Here is a 21981-nt window from a genome sequence, read left to right on the forward strand (position 1 = left end):
CTCGTTTTTATTCTACCAGGTAGGTAACCAGTACAGAACCCTCCTCCCAATCAAAGCCTGCTCTCTGTGTCTGATTTCACTCATTTATTCCTAACTACTCAGGGCCTTTAAAAGACTCCATCAGCCCCTCATCTACACTTGCGCCCCCTTTGTGCAATGAAAGACTTCATGCCCTCAAGATTTAATGCATGTCCCAGCTACACGAGCAAAGGGGATGGTGGGGCTCTTCCCTGGATCCTAAAATTACTCCCTTTTGGGGACTTCAGACTCTTCCTATGCCGTCAGTTCCAGGCTGGATTCTTTCCTCAATGGAATTTGCATAGGATTTCTTAGTAAAGCTCAGCAATTAAAAAGCCCGTGAATATGTTGTCATAGCTAATATACTCATCATTCGTCCATTTGAAATTTATTGAAGGAAAAGATCTGGACCCAGAATGTTGAACTTGGCCTGTAACTTAAATTTCCACCCTACTTCCATCTTCTCATCCCTCCTTGTGCTGTTCTGCTGCGTTTTTTCCTTAGCTCTCATCAACTTCTAGCATGCCCTAGAATTTACTTATTTATTATGTGTGTTGTTTTTCTCTACCTTCCCCTCACTAGATTACAAGAAGCTTTATGGGGCACAGATCTTTTCTGTGCTCACCTTTGTATCCCAAACATGTCAAACCATGCTTGACACAATGTTCCTGTTAGATTAATGTTAGATTAGGTGTCTGTTAGATTGATGACTGAATGGATCCTATTGGAAACTGAACATAAGTAGAAGCAGTGGAGTGGTGGGGACAAGCCTGGTTGGAATGAGTTCATGGCTAGATGGGAGGTGATAAGTTGTTCCGGGTACTTACCTGTGAAAGGAAGGAGCTCAAGGAATTTCTGCATGGAGACAATTGAGCTTTTTTTTTTCAAAAAAAAAAGCAATTATTTTTAAGATAAAATAAATTTGAATGTCTGTATATGCTGCAAGAAGGAAACCAGTGAGGCGTAAAATATTACCCACAGAGGAGAAAACAGGATGACGGGGGGTGCTGTCCCTATGGAGGCAGGGACACAGGTGGAGGGGTTAAGGGGATGGGAGGGACCTCCAGATTTCATTGCCACTGCAGGCTGTCTTCTGGGGAGAAGAGAGGCTGTGACAGCAGAACTCAGTGCTGAGGCTTGCTGAGATGTTGGTCTCCCCACACTCGTGACGGCGTTTGCTTTGCAGTGATCTGGACCCAGCAAAGGTCTGTGTGCGAGGCTCTGCCACACTCAGTGGTGATGGTGGTGATGGTTCTTTGTGGCTGCCCTCATCCCTGAAGGAAGAGAGGGGGCTTATCATTTTCTGTTCAAAGCACAGCCCAGCACACCAAAGCCTAACCACCTGAGGGGCCAGTGAGTTCCACTCGGCACGCTCCTTGTGAACAGGCTGGAGTGAACAGGCCCTCAGAGTCTGCTCCCTGGCTTGTCTTCTTTGTGGCAGATTGGCGCTGGGCTGCTCTCTGCATATCTTTATAAGAGCATCGGATGGATGGAGGCATGGATACCACTCTCGTGTGCAATTACCTGCCTCTTATTGTACGCCCAGGCTTATCCAGCATACGTGCTGGAGATTTGGGAATGTTGTGCTCTTACTTCCCATGTCCTGTGAGCTGCAAGCTGACTCTCCACAGAAGCCTTGGTTTTCTGCTGATTCTTGAAGCGGGAGTTGAACACTATTGGGGCCACAAAGACCAAGGCCTGTGTTCGGGGTCCACATAGCCACCGTCTACACAGTATTCTGTGTTTCTCATGTTGTGGTCCTGACCAGCAGCATCAAACTTACCTGGGAACTTGTTACAAATGCAGATTCTCAGGCCCCTCCCACACCTACTGAATCAGACACTCTGGGGTAGGGTCCAGCAACCTGTGTTTTAACAAGCCTTCCAGGTGATTCTGTTACATACCCAAGTTTGAGAGTCACTGGTCCACACCCTGACCAACTTCCTGGCAAATACACACCTTTTCTCAGAACGGAGCCCAGATGAGAATCCACATCTTTTAAGACCCTCCTCTGGGTTCCTCTCATGGCCACTGCGGGCCACAGTGAGTCCTTTCTTCTCACTCCCAGCCCACACAGCCTGGGCTTCCTTAGGACCAGCGCCTACTTCCTCATTAGCTTCATGTGCAGGTGTCTGGACCAGGTTCCTGCAAGGTTCCTGGTGACAGGGCTGCCTTTTACAGGAAGTAATCCATGTAAGGTGCTTTGTTTCACAAACTCTATTCCTTCTCCTTTCATTTCTTGCTATTTTGTACTGCTCAGGGTGCAAATAAGAAGAATAATAAATACATTATTAAGAAAGCCATCCCCACTGCTGAAAAAAATCAGAGCTTTGTGTAATATAAACGCACATATATACATACATATAATCTTCATGTAGTGTACACACATACATTTATACAAATTAACCTATAAGGAATGACACAAAATCCTATGCTTTAGTTAAGTGGGAAAATTTTCATATGAGAACACTTTCTTTGTGATTTTTTCCAACAGGAAATAGGTACATCTATGCTCTTTCCAACTATTCTCTGGAATTTTTCCTTATTCTTGAATTCCATCTTCAGTAAGTAAAGATGTGTGCAAGAATAGGAAGAATAGAAAGTCTTATTGTGATTCAGGGAAAAGACTAGCAGGGTTGACTCTAGGCCTGTTGCTTGGATGAAAGGCAGCTTGCCTATGACCAAAACAATCAATACAGTGAAGGAAAAAAAAAAAGCTTTCCAGGACTGAAAAAATAAGTGAGATTAGAAATTGAAAGTTTTCATCTTCTTCTAAGTAACATTGATCAGAAACTATTAACAAGGCATATTATAGTAACATGTCTAAATGGTAAGAGAAAAAAATTCTCTAAGGAGAGAAGACCTCAGATAGATTACTTTTAAGTGGTATAAAGTCAGATGGCTTCAGATTTCTCCAATGGATCAGTCTTCTTTGAGGAGAAAAGGCACTTTCTTATTCTGAACCCTCGTATGAAAGAGTGACACACAAGACTCCTGAACCCTGTCAGGCAGCCTTTCCTAACGGAAGACAATAGAAAGACAGTGTCTGATCCTCAGACGATCAGAAAACGTCTTAGAGCAGTCAAAGACTGAATAAAAGGCAGAATTCCTGTGAGTGTACATTGTTGTTAAAAATATTTGTGAGACCAATGACCTGTGATGGAGGCAAGTAAACAAGAGGGTGTGGAGAGGCACGCGTGTGATAACCTTACCTGGCCCAGCGCAGCCCAGCCCAGCACCTTCCTCTTGGTGCAGCTTTTACAGGAGGCTCCACAAGAGTCACAGGTAAAGGACTAAGACCCCTGACATGGTGAATGATGGGCAAAGGATGTGTGTATATTAATTTGCACAAGGTAACAATCATGTTCTTAAAAAGCAGAGTGTGACCTAGATGCCACAATTGCTGATTGTGTTTTTCGTGATGTCCCTGGGCCACACCATTTTCCTGAGGCGTTGGGATGCCATTTTCATGACCTCTGTGGGCCCAAGGTTGGCAGCTCTGCCATCTTGCCCAGGCCAGTCCACTTGGGCTCAAGGCACTGAGGACCTGCAGGGTCACCCAAAGGCTCAGACTTTCATGGAACCTGAGCCAATTGGGATAACTTCAGCACTAGTTTTGAAGGATTGCTCCTTTAGAGGGGTCATTTAGAAATTATGGGCTCTCTGGGGTGGCCAAAGCCCCAGGACCCCAAATGAACATGGAAACTCCCACTCACACTAGTCTCTCTGCTCCCCACCTTGTCTCTTGTCTTTGACAAGCCAATGGCATAATTCAGTCCCAGTCCAAAGGACTGAGAATCGAGGGGTTGATGGTATATACAGTCTCTGTCTGAGTCTGAAAGTCCAAGAATCAGGAGTACTGAGGTCTGAGAGCAGGAGAAAATGGATGGCTTAGCTCAAGCAGGAACATGAGACAGCTCTGACAAGCACTGATGACTGTTGCTCTGACCCTCGCTCCAGCCACTCCTCTATCCCTGGGTTTGGGAGTCATCATTCAACATCCATTTTAGCCAGGATAGATCCCCCTACCCTCTCTAAGACCCCTGACATCAAGATCTCTGATGTTCAGAAGCCTCTTGTGACCTTTGTCTTTCATTTTGAACTCTTGGCCTCGAGTCTGCTGCATTGTGATTTGGGTTATGGTGACTCCTGGAGGGGACCAGACCATCAACTCTTTTTAGTTCTCCTAATGCTTAGGTTGCACTAGATTAGTGCAATCTTGGGTCTCCCTTCCCTGCTAGCATTGATCATCTCTGGCTATAGGAATGTCTTCATAGCACAGGGTTAGTGTATATCTGTAATGAAATTCAGAGCAAAGTCCCTGGTCTTGTGTGTGGATACAGTAAGCCTTAGGACTTCACAGACTGATCTTTAATCTAGATGCGTATATTATAGGTGACCAACAGTTCAATTGAATGCTTTTGAATATAATGGAGACATGTTGAATGCCTTCTCTACTCTAGAAGGCATTTTCACGGGGGATACACAGTGGACAGACATGGTCTCTATCCCATGCAGTTTATGGTTAGGGAGAAAAACCATTCATTTATCAAATGATTACCAATATGATGAGTATGAAAAGACAGGATGAGAGGATGCTACAGGAGAATATAGCAAGGGAATATAACCTAGTCTAGGGAGTTGAGAAGAGCCTCCCTAAGGAAATGATGTTTAAGACTTCAAAAATAAGTTAAATTTAGATAAGCAAAGAAGACGTGGGAGTGGAGTGTGGGAGTAAGACTATTCCAGGCAGTTTCAGTTATGCGAGGTGAATAAGTCCTCGAGAGCTGCTGCACAGCATGCTCTATAGTTAGCACTGTACATATACTTAAAATTTTGTAAGAGGGTAGATCTTATGTTAAATGTTCTTTTTTAGAAACAATCCATTTATTTATTTTATTGAGATACAATTGACATACATCACTATATGTTTAAGGTGTATGGCATAGTGCTTTGACTTTCATATATCATGGAATGATTACTGCAATAAGTTTAGTTAACATCCATCATCTCATATAGATAGAATAAAAAGAGAAAGCAAAAAAAGAAAATAATTTCTTTTCAGGTGGTGAGAGCTCCTAGGATTTACTCTCTTAACTTTCAAATATATCATAAGCAGTGTTACCTGTAGTCGTCATGTTGTGCATTACATCCCTAGTACGTATTCATGTAGTTGGAAGTCCGTACCTTTTGACCACCGTTCTCCAGTTCCCTCTCCCCCCATTCCCTACATCTGGTAACCACAAATGTGGTCTCTTTTTCTATGAGTTTGACTTTTTTTTTTAGATTTCGCATATAAGTGAGATCATACAGTATTTGTCTTTCTCTGTCTATTTCACTTAGCATGATGTCCTCAAGGTCCATCCATGTTGTCACAAATGGCAGAATTTCCTCGTTTTTTATGGCTGAATTATATCCCATTGTATATGTGTACCCAAACTTCTTTATCCATTCATCCACTGATGGACACTTATGTTGTTTCCATGCCTTCACTGTTGTTAATGCTCCTGCTATGAACATGGGGGTGCAGATATCTTTTCGAGTTAGGGTTTTCATTTCCTTTGGATATATTCCCAGAAGTGGAATTTCTGGATCATACAGTAGTTCTATTTTTAATTTTTTGAGGATCCTTCCTGCTGTTTTCCATAGTGACTGTACAGTTTACAGTCCCCCCAATAGTGCGTGAGGGTTCCCTTTTCTTCACATTATTGCCAGCATTTGTTACCGTGTGTCTTTTTGAGGATAGTGATTCTAACAGGTGTGAAGTGGTATCTCATTGTAGTTTTGATTTGCATTTCACTGATGACTAGTGATGTTGAGCATCTTTTCATGTCCCTTTTGGGCTTTTGTATATCTTCTTTGGAAAAATATCTGTTCGGGTCTTTTGCCCATTTTAAAATTGGATTATTTGTTTTTTTGCTATTGAGTTGTATGAGCTCTTTATATATTTGGTATATGAACCCCTTATTAGACATACAGGTTGCAAATATTTTCCCTATTCCATAGTTTGTCTTTTCACTTTGTTGATTATTTCCTTTGCTGTGCAGAAACATTTTAGTTAGATGTACTCCCACTTATTTATTTTTGATTTTGTTGCTTGTGCTTTAGGTGTCATATTCAAAATATCATTGCCAAGACTTACATCAAAGAGCTTTTTGTCTCTGTTTTCTTCTAGGTGTTCATGGTTTCAGGTCTTACATTTAAGTCTTTAACTCATTTCAAGTTAATTTTTGTGAATGGTGTAAGGTAGGGATCTAGTTTCATTCTTTTACATGTGAATATCCAATTTTACCAGAGCCATTTATTGAAGAGACTCCATTGAGTATTTTTGGCTTGTCTGTCAAATATTAGTTAACCATATATGCTGGGTTTATTTCTGGGCTCTTGATTCTGTTTCACTGGTCTGTTTGTCTATTTTTGTGCCAGCACCACGCTGTTTTGATTACTATAGCTTTATAGTATAGCTTGAAATCAAGAAGTGTGGTACCTCCTGCTTCGTTCTACTTTCTCAGGATTACTTTGGCTATTCATGGTCTTTTGTGGTTACATATAAATTTTAGGAGTGTTTTTTCTACTTCTGTAAAAAATACCGTTGACATTTCGATAAGGATTGCATTGAATCTACAAATGGCTTTTGGTGGTATGGACATTTTAACAATAATAATTCTTCCAATCTCTGAATACAGGATACTTTTCCATTTGTCTGTGTCTTCTTTGATTTCTTTCATTGATGTCTTGTAGTTTTCAGAGTAGAGATCTTTTACCTCCTTGGTTAAGTTTATTACTAAATATTTTATTATTTTTGATGCTATTGTAAATGGAATCATTTTCTGTATTTCTTTGTCAAACAATTAGTCATTAGTGTATAGAAATGCTACTGATTTTTGTATGTTAATTTTGTATCCTGCAACTTCACTGAATTTGTTGATTAGATCTAATAATTTTTTGGTGAAGTCTTTAGAACTTTCTATATATAAAATAATGTCATCTGCAAAGAGAGACAGTTTTACTTCTTCCTTTTCTGCTCTTATGCCTTTTATTTCTTTTTCTTGCCTTACTGCTCTGGCTAGGACTTCCAGTATCATGTTGATTGGAGTGGTGAGAGCGGGCGTTCTTGTCTTGCTCCTGATCTTAGAGGAAAGGCTTTCAAACTTTCACCATTGAGTATAATATTAGCTGTGGGCTTATCATATATGGGCTTTATTGTGTTGAGGTATGCTCATTCTATACCTAATTTGTTGAGGTTTTATCGTGAATGATGTTGATTTTTGTCAAATGTTTTTTTCTGCATCTATTGAGATGATCATATGATTGAAATGTTCTTATCACAAAATAATAATGATAATAAGAGTAATAATAATAACAAACAGTACAGAAGGAAACTTTTGGATGTGATGGATATGTTTATAGCATAGATTGTGGTGATGGTTTCACAGGTGTATACTTATCTCCAAACTCATCAAGCTGGATACATTGAATACATATAGCTTTTGTATGTCAATCATATCTCAATAAAGTGGTTTTAAAAAGAAAAAGACTATTCCAGGCAAACAGAAAAGCATGTGCATGGTTTAGAATTCTGAGAGGGAAATGTGTCCTGGGAACTGTGGGGGTTTCAGATGGCTGGAGCAGAAGAAGGAAGAAGAAAATGTACTAGATATAGAGGCAGTAATCTGAGTGGGGCCTAGATTATGGAGGACTTGTAAATAAGAATTCGGCTTTTTCTTAAGGACTATTATGAACCTTTTGGGAAAAAAAGATACGCACACACACACACACACGTGTAGTCCCATGTACCCATCACCCCGCTCCTTTGAAGTGATTTAAGGGGTGTGAGGTCATCAGACTTTTTTTCTTTTAAAATAAAAGGATCATTATACCTGCTATGTGGAGAATGGATTATAAAGCTGAGCAGACTCAGAGGAAGGGCAGTGAGAGAGCTTAGACTATGGTTGGGGCAATTGGAGAGAAATGGACAAATTCAGGAAGTAGAAGAGACAGAACCTGAGGATTGAGTGTATGGAGTGATTGAAGGGAAGTAGGGATCAAGGCTGACTCCCAAGTCACTAGCTTGAACAACTGGGAGATGCTGATGCTTGTCCCTGAGATAAGGAATACCATTGGAGGAGGTTTGGGAGAAGACAGAAAGATGATGCTTTCTGTTTTAAATGTGGTGTGTGTGAAGTTTCTGAAACACTCCAATTTATCCAGTTCCAGTTGTGTGTGGATTAAGCTAGGGAGAGAAGACTAGGCCTGAGATAGACTTGGGCTTCTTTGGTATGTGGATCATATTTGCAGTCGCTAGAGGGAAGAAGTTGCCGCGAGAAAGGAGAAGAGAGGATAAGACAGAAGAGCAGAAAAAAGGGCAACATTTAATGCATGGAAGGAGCAGCTGGAAAGGAGATTGAGAAGAAGTGACCTGGAGTAGGAAAAAAACCAAGAGATAGTGAGTTTGCAGCAGCTTAAAGAAGAGTGGGTATAAGTACTCAAAGTTGGCCTTAGAAGCAGTAAGCATGGAGAGGAGGGGATGGATATGAGCACCATTTAGGAGGTACGATTAACAGCACCTGGTGGGTCCTGAGGTCCATGAGGAAAGAATGAGAGGCCAATGTGAAGTATATGTCCAAGGTTTTCGAGCAACTGGATAGATACACTCAGAGAACACTGGCAGAGAAGGAGGTCTGTATGTGAGGACTCAGGAAGTTTCGTCTCAGAAGCAATGGGTTTGAGGAGAAGCAGCCCTCTGTGACCTGGCAGTGAGATGTCAAGGGAATGTAGGAGCAGGATGGGGTCCCAGCCAACAGCAGGAAGTGGCAGAGGGGTTCCAGGACAAGTGAGGGGTGTTCATCATTCTCCTCTGGGGTCTGCTGGACTGCAGTCCTTAGAGTTTGGGCAAACTGAATGGAGTTAGGGCATGGTGATTCCTTTTATGATGTAAGCCAGGGGCTTACGGCAGGTAGTTGCCGTGTGTGCTACACCTAAAAAACTAAAGAGTTAAAAAAAAACCAGTTTGTTTTTTAAATTGAGGACTCTTCATCTTTTTTTTTTTTTTTTTTTGAGGAAGATTAGCCCTGAGCTGACATCTGCCAATCCTCCTCTTTTTGCTGAGGAAGACTGGCCTTGAGCTAACATCCGTGCCCATCTTCCTCTACTTTATACGTGGGACGCCTACCACAGCATGGCTTGCCAAGTGGTGCCCGTGTCCGCACCCGGGATCCGAACAGGTAGAACCCCCAGCCGCCAAAGCAGAGCGTGTGCACTTAACCACTGCGCCACCCGCCTGGCCCCTTCATCTTTTTTTCTGAAATATTTTTGTGAAAAGATCTTGGCTTCTTAAGATGTTTAGAACTTTCACATCTTTGCTCCACACTCAGTTTCATGCAAGTACGTGGGTCTCCCAGCTGTTCATCCAGTCCCGCTGTATTCACCTGTGTTTGCTTCTATGGCACCTCCCAAAAGAGACGGTGGGGCCCCCACTAGAGCCACAGCTGACAAGCCGCCTACCTGTAAAGATTTAAAATCTGCGGTGGCTCTTGCTCTTCCAGCTTTCACTGCTGCAGAGTAGTGCTTGAGAGGATGTGGAAAGAGCAGGAAAAAGGTAACTTAACCAGCATTTGTGGCAGGGCCATTTTGCTATCTTTATTACCATCCTCCTAAAGAAGAAAAATAGACTCATGTGTGGAAAGCTGAAAAATCACACACATGCATGTACACACACACCCCAAACCAACCTTCCTCAAGAGACCTTCCAAAGGACAGCCAGAGAGTGACATCGGTTGTACAGTAAAATGACTTCCATAGAGTTTCTAAAATTCTTTTTTTTTTAAGATTTTACTTTTTTCCTTTTTCTCCCCAAAGCCCCCCAGTACATAGTTGTATATTCTTTTTTGTGGGTCCCTCTAGTTGTGGCATGTGGGACGCTGCCTCAGCGTGGTTTGATGAGCAGTGCCATGTCCGCGCCCAGCATTTGAACCAACGAAACACTGGGCTGCCCGCAGCGGAGCGCGCGAATTTAACCACTCAGCCACGGGGCCAGCCCCTCTAAAATTCTTTAATGCTAATTTTATACAGGCTGGGAATTCCACCCTGAGTGGGTGAGGGATTTAGATTATTCTGTTTCTTGCTACTCTTTTCCCCTGAAAACAAATTGAGAGTGAAGAATTCAGTCATTATATTTTATGTTAATATCTTTTCTTTTAATTCAACATTTTATTATGGGAAATTTGAAACACACAAAAACAGAATAGTCTGATGAATCCAAATGTACTAATAATTCAGCTTCAACAAATATCAACATTTTGCTATATGTTTTTCAACTACTGCCTTTTGACTTTTTAGAAACAAATCCTCAGACGTCCTCTCATTCCACCTGTAAAAACTTTAGAGTGCGTTGGTAACATATAAAGACTCTTTTTAAACAACGCAAAATTACACTTGGTAAAATCCAATACCCAGTCCATGTTTCTCAAAAATATTTCTCAAAATTCTGTGAGATTTTCTCAACAATAAATATATGTTACAATTAAAAAGCACATATTTTTCAGGGCTGGCCCGGTGGCGCAGCGGTTAAGTTCGCACATTCTGCTTCCGCAGCCCAGGGTTCTTCGGTTCAGATCCGGGGTATGGACCTATGCACTGCTTGTCAAGCCATGCTGTGGCAGGCATCCCAAGTATAAAGTAGAGGAAGATGGGCACAGATGTTAGCTCAGGACCAGTCTTCCTCAGCAGAAAGAGGAGGATTGGCAGTAGACGTTAGCTCAGGGCTAATCTTCCTCAAAAAAAAAAGAAAGAAAGAAAAAGTATATATTTTTTACAATTGATTTGTTCAAATAAGGTTCCAGACAAGGTCCACACATTGCAATTGGTTGATATGTCTCTGAAGTATCTTTTAATCTACAATATTTCCCCTCACCTTTATTATTCTCATGTCATTCATTTGTTGAAGACACCAAGTCACTTGTCCTGTAATATTTTGCACAATCTGCTTTTGGTAGATCAATTCCTCTTGATGCCTTTAGCATGTTCCTCTAATCTCTGTTTCCTCTAAGATATAATTAGATCTATAAGGGTGATTAGACTCAGTTTCCTTCCTCCTTCCTTCTCTCCTGGAAGGAACACTTTAGATGATCCTACAAACTTCTTATCACATCACCTCAGGAGATATATAACATCTGGTTGTCTCGCTTTAGTGACGTTAAGATTCAACAGTGGATTCACGAGTTGTCAGCCTGATTCATCCATTATAAAATTCCCCATCAACCTTTTACCTAATGGGTTTGGCAGCCACTAATGATAATTGCCTGCATCCGATGTTACATTAGCGCCTACGAAATGGTGATTTTTAAAAATTCAGCATTCATTCTGCATTTATAAACTGTAATTCTTCTATTAAAAAAACTTCCCCTCATCAGCTATTTGGGTACTCTGATGTACAGTTTGAACAGAAAAGGCAGGATAAATGCTTGACTTTTTCCTTTTATTTAAACATTATTAGAATAATGAGTTGGGGCCATAGCAACCTCCGAAGGTGACCAATGAGCTTTTATTTTTTCCAGTAATATTTAAGGACTCAAAGGTTTTTTAAAAATATATTGTGTGTCTAAATCCATTAAAGTCATTATTCCTTTTTTACCCATTCTATTTGTGGTTTTATTGAGATCTTATTTAATACAATGAAATGGATGGATATTCAGTCTTCAGTCTCCTGAGTTTCACAGTTTTATACACCCATATAATCACCTCCTAAAACATGATATTCAACATTCCCTTTGCCTAAGAAAGTCTCCCTCTGTCCATTCTTGTCCGTTCTCTCCACTCGCCCTTCCAGACAACCATCTTCTGATTTATCACCATAGATTATTTGTGTCTGTTCTAGAACTTCACATAAGTGGAATCATACCTTATATAGTCTGTTCTTTCAACTAAAGTAATGTTTCTGAGATTCCTCTAGGTCATTGTACATATCAGCGACTCATTCTTTTTCATTGCTGAGAGGTACTCCATTGTGTGAATAAATGATAATTTGTTCATTTTCCTGCTGAAAGACAGTTAGCAGGACTGTTATGAACATTATTGTTAAAGTCTTTTTTGGACATACGTTTTGATTTCTCTTGGGTAAATATATAGGAGTTGAATAGCTAGATATAAGGAAGATGTATGTTTAACTTTTTAAGAAACAGGTGTCTAAAGTGTTTGTGCTAGGTTCCGCTCCCACTAGCACTGTGTGAAGTGTCCTACTTCCTTGCCAGTATGTGGTATTGTCAGTATTGATTTCAATGAATCTAGTAGGTTTTAAGTGGTACCTTGGTGTGGTTTTAATTTATATTTCCTTGGTAGCTGATGACATGGAACACCTTTCTTGTGCTCATGGATAATTTGTACACCTTCTTTTGTCCATTTTTAAACATCATATTGTTTATTTTATTGTTCACTTTTAGGAATTCATTATAAGTGTTCTGGATATGATTTCTTTTTCAGATATGTGTACTGTGAATATTTTTCTCCAGTCTGTGACTTGTCTCTTCATTTTCTTCTATGTTTTCTTCTAGAAGCTTTATGGTTCTAGCTCTTACATTTAGGCATATGATCCATAAAGGCCCTGAACAAAACCTAAGAAAATATCTTAAGGTGGGAAATAATTTTTTTGAACTGGATACAAAAAACACTAGCAATTTTTTTAAGTGATAAATTGGACTTAATCAAAATTTAAAATTTCAGCTCATCAAAACATACCACTAAAAAATGTATAGGCAAGCCATACACTGGGAAAAATATTTACAGTGCCTATATCTGACAAAGAAATCCTGATTACATATAGCAAATCCTAAAAAACAGGTGCAAAAAATAGCAAAAGACCTGAACAGCCACTTTACAGAGCTTCCTTGCTTTCTGGCATAAGAGGTTCCAGTCTTGACTTATATATTTCAAGTCCCATACCTGGAATCAGCCATTTCTCTAAGGAGCTCTGACTCCTTCTAATGGGAAATGGTATTTAGAGACCAAGTCTTGTCAATGAGGGTGCTCATTGCTTCTGGATTGTTATTATGTCTAAGCCTTTTCAACGAACAAAGCTGACAACACAGATTTTTTTAGAAAGAGAAATGTAAGTTACTATTTTATACTAATATTTCCAATTTAAATTTGTGATTATAAGATGTTTACCTCTTTGATTTTATACTTATCTTTTGCTGAAAGCCTTCTTCTTACTGACATAGGAATAAGTCTGATTCTTATTGACATAATTTATTTGCTTTCTCCTACAACATATAAATAATACTTTCAAAATAAGAATTTCAGGTAACAAGTTGACTGAATGAAGTTCAATATTTCTTCATGGTTTGTTTTGTCCGTGAGATGTATTTCACTCGGGATGTGTAGTCAACAGCCTATGTTTTAAAGGTGTTTGAAATAATTTTTCTCTGTGTGGTAATGCCACCTCCTTCATATAGAATGTTAGAGCAATATGGCAATGAACAACGAACTTCACTTTTTTTTTCTGTTGTACTGAGGTTACAAGTCATTTGACTAAACCTATTTGACTTAAAGTTTTGGCTCTTTTTTTTAAGACTTTTTTTTTTAGAGCAGTTTTAGGCTCACAGCAAAATTGAGAGGAAAGTACAGAGATTTCCCATATACCCCCTGCCCCTCCACATGCACAGCCTCCCCTGTTGTCAACATCCCCAACCAGAGTGGTACCTGTGTTACAATAGATGAACCTACTTTGACACGTCCTAATCACTCAAAGTTCATAGTTTACGCTATGGTGTACTGTTGGTGTTATACATTCTACAGGTTTGGACAAATGTATAATGACATGTGGCCATCATTCTGTAGTATCTGTAGCATCATACAGAATATTTTCAGTGCTCTAAAATTCCTCCGTGCTCTGCCTGTTCATCCCCTCGACCTCCAATCCCTGGCAACCACTAGTCTTTTTACTGTCTTCATAGTTTTGCCTTTTCCAGCATGTCGTATATTTTAAATCATACAGTATGTAGCCTTTGCAGACTGGCTTCTTTATATGCATTTAAGATTCCTCCATGTCTTTTAATAACTTGATAACTCATTTCTTTTTAGTGCTGAATAATGTTCCATTGTCTGGATGTACCAGTTTATCCATTTACCTACTGAAGGGCTTCTTATTTGCTTCCAAGTTTTGGCAATCATGAATACAACTGCTATAAAAATCCGTGTGGAATTTTGGCAGTGCTGTGTCGTCATAGCAATATGTACCAAACACTGTTTTTAGGCTGATTTCTACCCAGCACCCTCTCATGCTTTTGGTTCTGCTGTGTCCAGCAACCCATACTGCCAGGGAAACTGCAAGTCTGGACTGCTGCTTCACATGGGTTCATTTTGTGTGTAAGTCTGTCCTGGCTTGCCTTCACTGTGGCTAAGCTCATGTATCTGATTAACTGGGGGCTCTGTAATTATTATTATTGCTAGAGCCTTGGGGAAAAAACCCAAGAACTGCAAGACTTAACAAAAACAGTCTCCTCCCTGAAAAAGTGTCTTATTGATTATCAAAGCTAAATTAAATCCATGCATACCAAAGCTAAGCCAGAGAGGAGAAATAGCCCATAGAGAGGTGTAGATGGCCCCTGGGACTCTCAAAGTGGGAAGAGAGTGTCCATAACAGCTACTGTGTCATCAATGAGTGGAGGCAGCAGAGAACAGAATAGACACAGGGAGAAGAGAAGAGAACAATGGTGGAAAGAGCCCACAGGCCCTCTCTGTATCCTTCATTGTGTAATACTTTTTTTGGCACCACAGTTAGTCTATATCTGGTGCTTAAGAAGATAAGCAAGTGGGTACTAAGTTTGAGAATGGATTCCCACAAATGTTGTTACATTTAAATAGGAGAGAGAAGCACTTAAAAATAATATCTACTGTTGATTGATACTAACCTTGTGCCAGACACTGTGCTGTGCACTTTATAAACATTATTTTATTCAGTCTTCATGAGAATTAGTGATTATCAATCCCATTTTATAGATGATAACACTGGGATTGACAGAAGCCAAGTAATTTGTCCAAGATCTTACAGCTAATATAGAAGAACCAGAACTCGACCCAAATCTACCTGACTCTGAAACTCTCTGTGGCTTTACTCACTATCCGTTGGAGTGTTTGTTCATCCAGAGCGTCTTTTCCCTCCACCCTCTGGATAGTCATGATAACACTGCAGATTATGCAGTGATGTCGTCATATAGTGGGTGTTCAGGGTGTGGCTTGTATATAATATGTATCATAAAATAATTCCATTTGTAATAGACACAATGTTAATATTCCTTTGTAGACATACTGATAGATACCATGCCCATTCATCTATTTCATGTAATACACAATCTCATATATAAAGAACTGTAGTTATGTAATAAACAAAAATGTGTTTGAAACAGCATGAAATTGGATTTCCTCATCCATAAATTGTGTTATATTTATGTCTAAGTTATAGTTCAAAAAACAGAACTGTGATGTTGATATTGTTATAAATGGTGTCTAATGTATTTCTATTAAGGGGAGATATATTTGCTGTGCTGAAATGTATTATCATAATAGCCAAACCATTTACTCTACCACCGGAAAGTAGTGTGGTATTCTGTCTGAAATTTCACTTGCCTGCTCCCAGCCTGCAAGATCTATTGTAAATTATTGTAGGTGTCTGTGAGTTATTTTATAGGAAGCATCCATCTATTTTTACAACTCTGCAAAGTCTGTCACTCTCATTCATCTCCCTGGGAATAAAGCAATAATTTGATTCTCTATAAATGTGAACCTGAATTTACACCATCCTCTCCAGTTGGGACTTTAGTGACGTGGGTAATTTATAGCTCTGTGTTTCTGGGGCAGGGGACTGAAAGGTGGCACCCTGGCCTGATGTGTTTGTTGCCATTTTCCACTATTTCCATAGAAAAGGGAAGTGGGAATCAACCTGTCCCTATTCTATTTAGGGTGTAACTGTTTTGTTCCCTGTACCGTGTAGGCCTTTTGAATACCATGCCACAAACAGCACCCTGAGGGTCCTGATCCACTCCATTCAGCCCTGGGTCCAGTGGTTGGGTCAATGTCTGCCCAGATGCTGTGGACCCTGTGATGTGCTCAGCCCTCAGGAACTGCCATTACAAATTTTCTGGCCTTCAAAAGGGAAGTAGTCAAATGTTTGGGGCCTTTCGGGTATTTTTTGTCTTGTGGATAGGCTGTTGGGCAGGCCCAGCTATCCATCTTTGGTGTCCCATCCTTTGGCCTGTTGGAGAAGAGTTTTTCTGGGAAATGTCAGTGTTTTGTTCCCTCTTTTCTTGCTAAGATGCCAAGGGGGGAGATGTCCTTTTGTCAGCTGCCTGGGATCCTCTGAGACCAAGGCTATTTGGGCCTGGAAATCTGGATGCTTCCAGGGCCAAGGAAGTGGGCAGTGGGAAGAGAGCCTGATTAATTACTAAAATGTGGAGGTAGGGGGCATGAGTAGGAATCAGGGCTAGAGTATGCAGCTGGAGAATTGGAGAACCAGGCAGACAAGAGGGAGAAATGATGGACCAGGCAAGCAATGAGGAGAGAAATCCTGGAGGAGTACCTGAGACAGGCGAGGTCTGGTGCCCTGGGCTGCCTTTCCCATGCATTCTGCAGCATGATGCTTGGGATGGGCTGGCTGCATTTAAAGGCCCTCAGAATAGGGCAACGCATAACTTGGCTGCAGTCCCCACTGAGAAATCCAGATTCAGGAATGAAAGCATCTCTGACGTCTCTTTATCGTGTTCTGAATCTGGAAGGTTTGTGCTGAGGGCTCTCCCTAATTGGAACCATTTGTCCTTGAAGGTCATTTTCTAAGACTTACATACCAGCCTACCTCAGCAAGAAAACTCTTTGTTTATGGTAATGGCCTTTATTATTGTAGAAACTTATTTAAACCAGTTAATTTTGGGGAAAGAAGTCTAAGTGGAAATATGGTGGATGGATTTGCCAATTGCGACCCTCAACTTTGAAGCCACTGTCCATGTATGTGTAGAATGCCCTGTATGGGCACTTCTTCCAGTTGACAGCCATGTATAGTCACTGTCTGCTTCATAGAAAATGAAATGGAACCCTATTTGACTATTTTGTAGTTAATTCTCTCTCCTTTTGAAAATCCAAAAGGGGAAAATATTGTGCATTTGGCAACTTCATAAATTTTAAGCTTTTCAAGCTTAGAAATACAATTATGTGTTTCCTCTATGTGACAGAAATGGAAAGAATTAAAACCTTACGTATTTTTCAAAACTTGCATTTAGACTATTTTTAACATTTTTGAGACACATTCAAATACTGTCCCTCCTACAAGAACAACCATGTAGGAAATCACAAAGGTCCATTTTATTGGTGCAAAAGAGACCAAAGGAATGTGCAGATTTCAGTGAAAAGCTGTCATTTTCTTTTTTCTGTTTTTTCCACCATTGACATTCACACCAACTTCTCCTGTTTTTGCTCACCCAGAAAATCAGCCAGTTCTTTGCGCTTAGAATGGTTATGGTAAATGTAGGACTCTTTTTGGAAAGTTATCAAAGAAAAATTAGCCCAGAAGCACGCTGGGGGTTCAGGACAAGTTGGGGTGGTGCAGTTGACTCTGAGAGCACTGGAGCAGGTTTCGGGCTTGCTCTCTCGGGTGGAGGTATGTTCTGAAGGTGCTCAGGCTACTGAAAGAACTGGCAGCTAAACACCAGTAAAGCTATTAAGATAAGAAGAGGTCCACACACAGGCAGGAAAATGAGGGGCGTGATTTCTTGAGAACCAGATGATGGAAGAGTTAGATGGACTTGAGGGAGTTGGTTGGTGTTCCAGTTCCAGCTGCATAACAAATTGCCCCAAAATGAGTGGCTTAAAAGAAAAAACCAAATCGTTTTATTATCTCCCCTGTGTGTCAGGAATTCAGACAGGGCACAGTGTGTTATGAGATGAATTGTGTCCCCTAAAAATGTATGTTGAAGTCCTGACTCCTGGTAGCTGTGAATGTTACTTATTTGGAAACAGGGGCTTTTCAGATGTAATCAAGTTAAAATGAGGTCATTAGGGCCGGCTCTAATCCAGGATGACTGGTGTTCTGGTAATAAGAGGGGGAGACACAGACACATAGTGAGAAGGCCGTGTGACAATAGAGGCAGAGATGGGAGTGACGCAGCTGCAAGCCACGGAATGCCAAGGAACATCAAGTGTTAATGGCCACCACAAGAAGCTAGGAAGAGGCAAGGAAGGATTCGCCCCTACAGGTTTCAGAGAGAGCATGGCCCTGCCAACACTTTGATTGTGGGATTCTAGCCTCCAGAACTATAAGACAATTTCTGCTGTTTTCAGCCACCCAGTTGGAAGTACTTCATTATGGCAGCCCAAGGAAGGTAATACAATGGGATAGTTTGTCTCTATCCCATCATATCTGAGACCTCATCTGGGAAGACTTGTAGGATGGGAGTTGGAATGATCTGGAGTGTTCACTCATATGTCTGGTAGTTGATTCTGGCTGTCACTTAGAACCTGAGCCAGGTGGAACACCTCCATGTGGCCTCACCACTCATCTCTTGGGAGGGCTAGTTTGGGCACCTTCACAATGAGGTGTTTGGGTTCCAAGAGCAAGCATCTCAAAAAAGCCAGGCAAAAGTTCTGTCACCTTATGACTTTGCCACTGAAGTTACATAGTGTCACTTCTACTGTAGTCACAATTCAAGGGAAGCTCTGGGTTCAAGAGGAGGGACATAGACCCCCCTTCTTTATGGGCAGAATGTCAGGGTCACATTACAGAAGAGCAGGTGGAGTGGGAGTAATAGTTGAAGAAAGTTTTGGAAAATACAATCTGCACATTGGAGACTGTTCCCCCCCTCAGCTACGGTGGATTAGACATCCCCCATCCAAGGGCAGGGAGCTGGGACAGCTCTCCTTCCTTCCTTCCTTCCTTCCTTCCACTTTCAACTCTGCCATCTCTTTTATGGGGTGTTGGGGTGTCTCCGCTGCCACATTCAGTCCTTGCAACCTTGGTCTGGTCTCCCACCCAAAAAGGAATTAAATTCAGTCCAATAAACGTTTCCTGAATCTGGCATGCAACAAAGTGAGCTAAGCATTGTGTCGTATTGTGTCAGGCCTATGTCTACAGAGAAGAAAGGTTGCTGGCCTAGAGGAGTTACAGTAATGGATGATATGACAGACGTGCCACTAACCATAGTGCAAGGCCAAATGTGATCAGTGAGGTACATCACCTGGAAGCAAAGTGTTGGGAACCCAGGATACCAAAAGACGTTTTCTGGTGGAGGTGGTGGGATTGGCTCCATTCCAGGGTCCCCCTGCAGGCAGCACCGCATGACTGCCTTGCATGACAAGCTGGGCCCTGTGGGTCTTCTGCCCCCAGTCCCTCTCTTCATCTGTCAGATTCCTCATCATCCTTGGCTTGGCCTTTGTCCTCTCCCATCCTCTCCTACATTCTGCTGTAACAGACCCATGGCTTCATTTCATACTCTGAGGAGAGATGTAGTTTTCTAATTCAGAAGACAGGAACAATCCACATTCTGAAACAGGCTTGCCTCTCTCACAATACTGGCTGACTCCCTCAGAAGCAGCAAAGTGTGTCCTTAACATACTGTGGCTGACAACTGGCTTTCCCAGTCAGCAGGGATATAGCTAACACTCACATAATGGATGCGTTTATCTCACACATGTGAAGACACACAGCTGTGTTTACCATTTCTCTTATCTGCATTTGGTGGTAGTTTTTTGTTTCCAGTATGACTTTTGGGTTTGTTAGGAGCCTTTTTATTCTTTTTTAATTTAGTAGATTTAAGATCGAAAGTCCTTAGAGATACTATATCTATAGGAGTGAGGTGCCTTAACTAACTTCCTAGATATATTTTAGCATGGAATTAGAGGTGAAAAGAATCCTATGGAAATGGCTATTGGTTCGATCAGTCAACCAATATTTATTAAGCGCATTCTGTGAGGCCTGGGTACTCAGAGGTCTCTAACATCTTAGAGTTGACGGTCTGGTTGGAGGGTCGGACAGTAAGTAACTAAGCACACACAAACACACAGTAACACACTGAGATAGCTGATATGAAGGATGAGTACTGAGTGCTATGAGAAAGAACAGAGGCTTGGGTGGTGGGCTGGGATGTTTGTGGTCAGGGACGACCTCTCTAAGGACGACCTCTCTAAGGAATGATACTGAAGCGTGACCTATAGGTGGAGGAGATAGCAGAGAACAGCCAAGACTGTTCTAGACAGAGAGCAGGACTCAGTGCCTCAAGCTCCAGAGACAAACAGGTTTGTTGAGTTGCAGGACCTGAGTAAGGCGTGTATGGCTGAGCAGAATGGTCGAGGTGTGGGCTGAGAGTGAAGAGGTGGAAAAGACAGGAAGCGGCCAGATCTTGTGGGGCCTCATAGGTCACCATGTGCATTGGGGACTTTATCCCAATGTTAATGAGAAGTCATTGAAGGGAGAACCACATGATCCACAACAGACCTGGGTGGAGACAGGCTGAGAGGAGACAGGCTGGTCTGCCTGCACTGGGAAAGCCCTGTTGAAATGCTCTTGGGGGCTTTGCTTTCTTTTATTTAAACAGCCAATACTGCCCCCTGGCAGTCAGACTCTGTGAGTCTCTGGGGGATGAGGGCTTGGGCAAGGGTGACCAGAATTTGGGGCTCCCCGGGGCCTGTGAGCCTCATTAGCTATGGAAATGTGGTCTTAGCTAGCACCTCAAAGAGCCCTGAGTTCGAGTCCTGTTCTGTCACAGACTCATTCTGTGCCATCTTAAGAAGGGCCCTTCCCCCGTAAGAGTAGCTCTGAAAGCCAGCCAGAGGCCAGCTGGAATTTAAATCTAGGATATTTCTTCTGCCTGAGTTGAGACCCCGAGAGGGCTCCTAGGGTCATCCATTAGAGCAGAATTTCTCACCTGGACACTGTTGACATTTGGGGCTGGATAATTCCTTGTTATGGCAGGAAGGGGTGTCCTGTGTGTTGTAGGATGTTTAGCAGCATCCCCAGCCTCTACCCACCAGATGCCAGTAGTGTCCTCCGCCACCACCATGAAGTTGTGACAACCAAAAATATCTTCAAACATCACCAAATGTCCCTGGGGATAGGGGAAGGGAACAAAGCTGCCCTTGGTGAAGAAACCCTGATTTAGACCATGCCTTCTCTATGGGGCAATATGGCCCCCAAGGGGGTAAAAACATTGGTTCTTGAGAGGTGAAAATCTTAGCTGTTTCAATGGTTTGTAGCCCTCCCAAGGAACACAGGACATAAACAGATATACAGTATATCCATGGGATTAAAATTTCATGGGGGAGGAAGGCAATTAGAAAAAGAAACGTCTAAAAAGGCTTCTTGGGCAGGCAATAATAGAAAACAAGGCTGAGAAACACTGATTTAGACCAAGGGAGACCCAGTTTTTCTGGGAAGCTATAAGACAGGAACCTGGAAATTGAAATGAAGAACCAGAGGACACCGTGGGAAGGGTCGGGCACCGGAAAGCAATCACCATCACGATAGCTAACAGTAGTGTGCCAGTGGTTGTAGTGCACACAGCAATGTCATGATGGAGCTGCTCTTGTTTATTTCCCTCTTTACAGATGGGAAACTGAAGCACGCACAGATTTAACAATAAACAGTCAATGTCCGGAGACCGTGCCCATTACCGTGGTGGGTCCAGACCAACCTGTGTGTGGAGGAGTGTGACCTAAAAAGCCAATTAGAGGGGTTTGCAGGGAACCTGTGATACCAGAGGGAGACTGAGAGCTGGGAAGGGAGCAGCGGAAGGCAAGACAGTAGGGAGTGAGTAGGAAGAAAACTGAAAATTGAGAGGTCAGATGAGAGGGAGGTAGGGAGCCCAGAGTCCGACAAGCATGGAATGAATCAACTCAGAGTTCAGTGAGAGCCTTAATATAGCTTTCTCCGGTGCCTCTGCCATCTCTTTCCTCCTCAGGGGCTGCAGAGTGGGAGTGGAGCAGGCTTGG

The 21981-nt window shown here is 41.8% G+C and overlaps 1 protein-coding gene across 4 annotated transcripts in view; it reads left to right on the top strand.

Annotated features, from left to right (window-relative positions):
- Positions 1 to 21981, top strand: part of GALNT17 (polypeptide N-acetylgalactosaminyltransferase 17) — a 456488-nt gene that overhangs the window by 339428 nt on the left and 95079 nt on the right. The gene's annotated exons all lie outside the window — the stretch shown is intronic.

This window comes from Equus caballus, chromosome 13 (genome assembly GCF_041296265.1).
Source record: "Equus caballus isolate H_3958 breed thoroughbred chromosome 13, TB-T2T, whole genome shotgun sequence".
Lineage (NCBI taxonomy): Eukaryota > Metazoa > Chordata > Mammalia > Perissodactyla > Equidae > Equus > Equus caballus.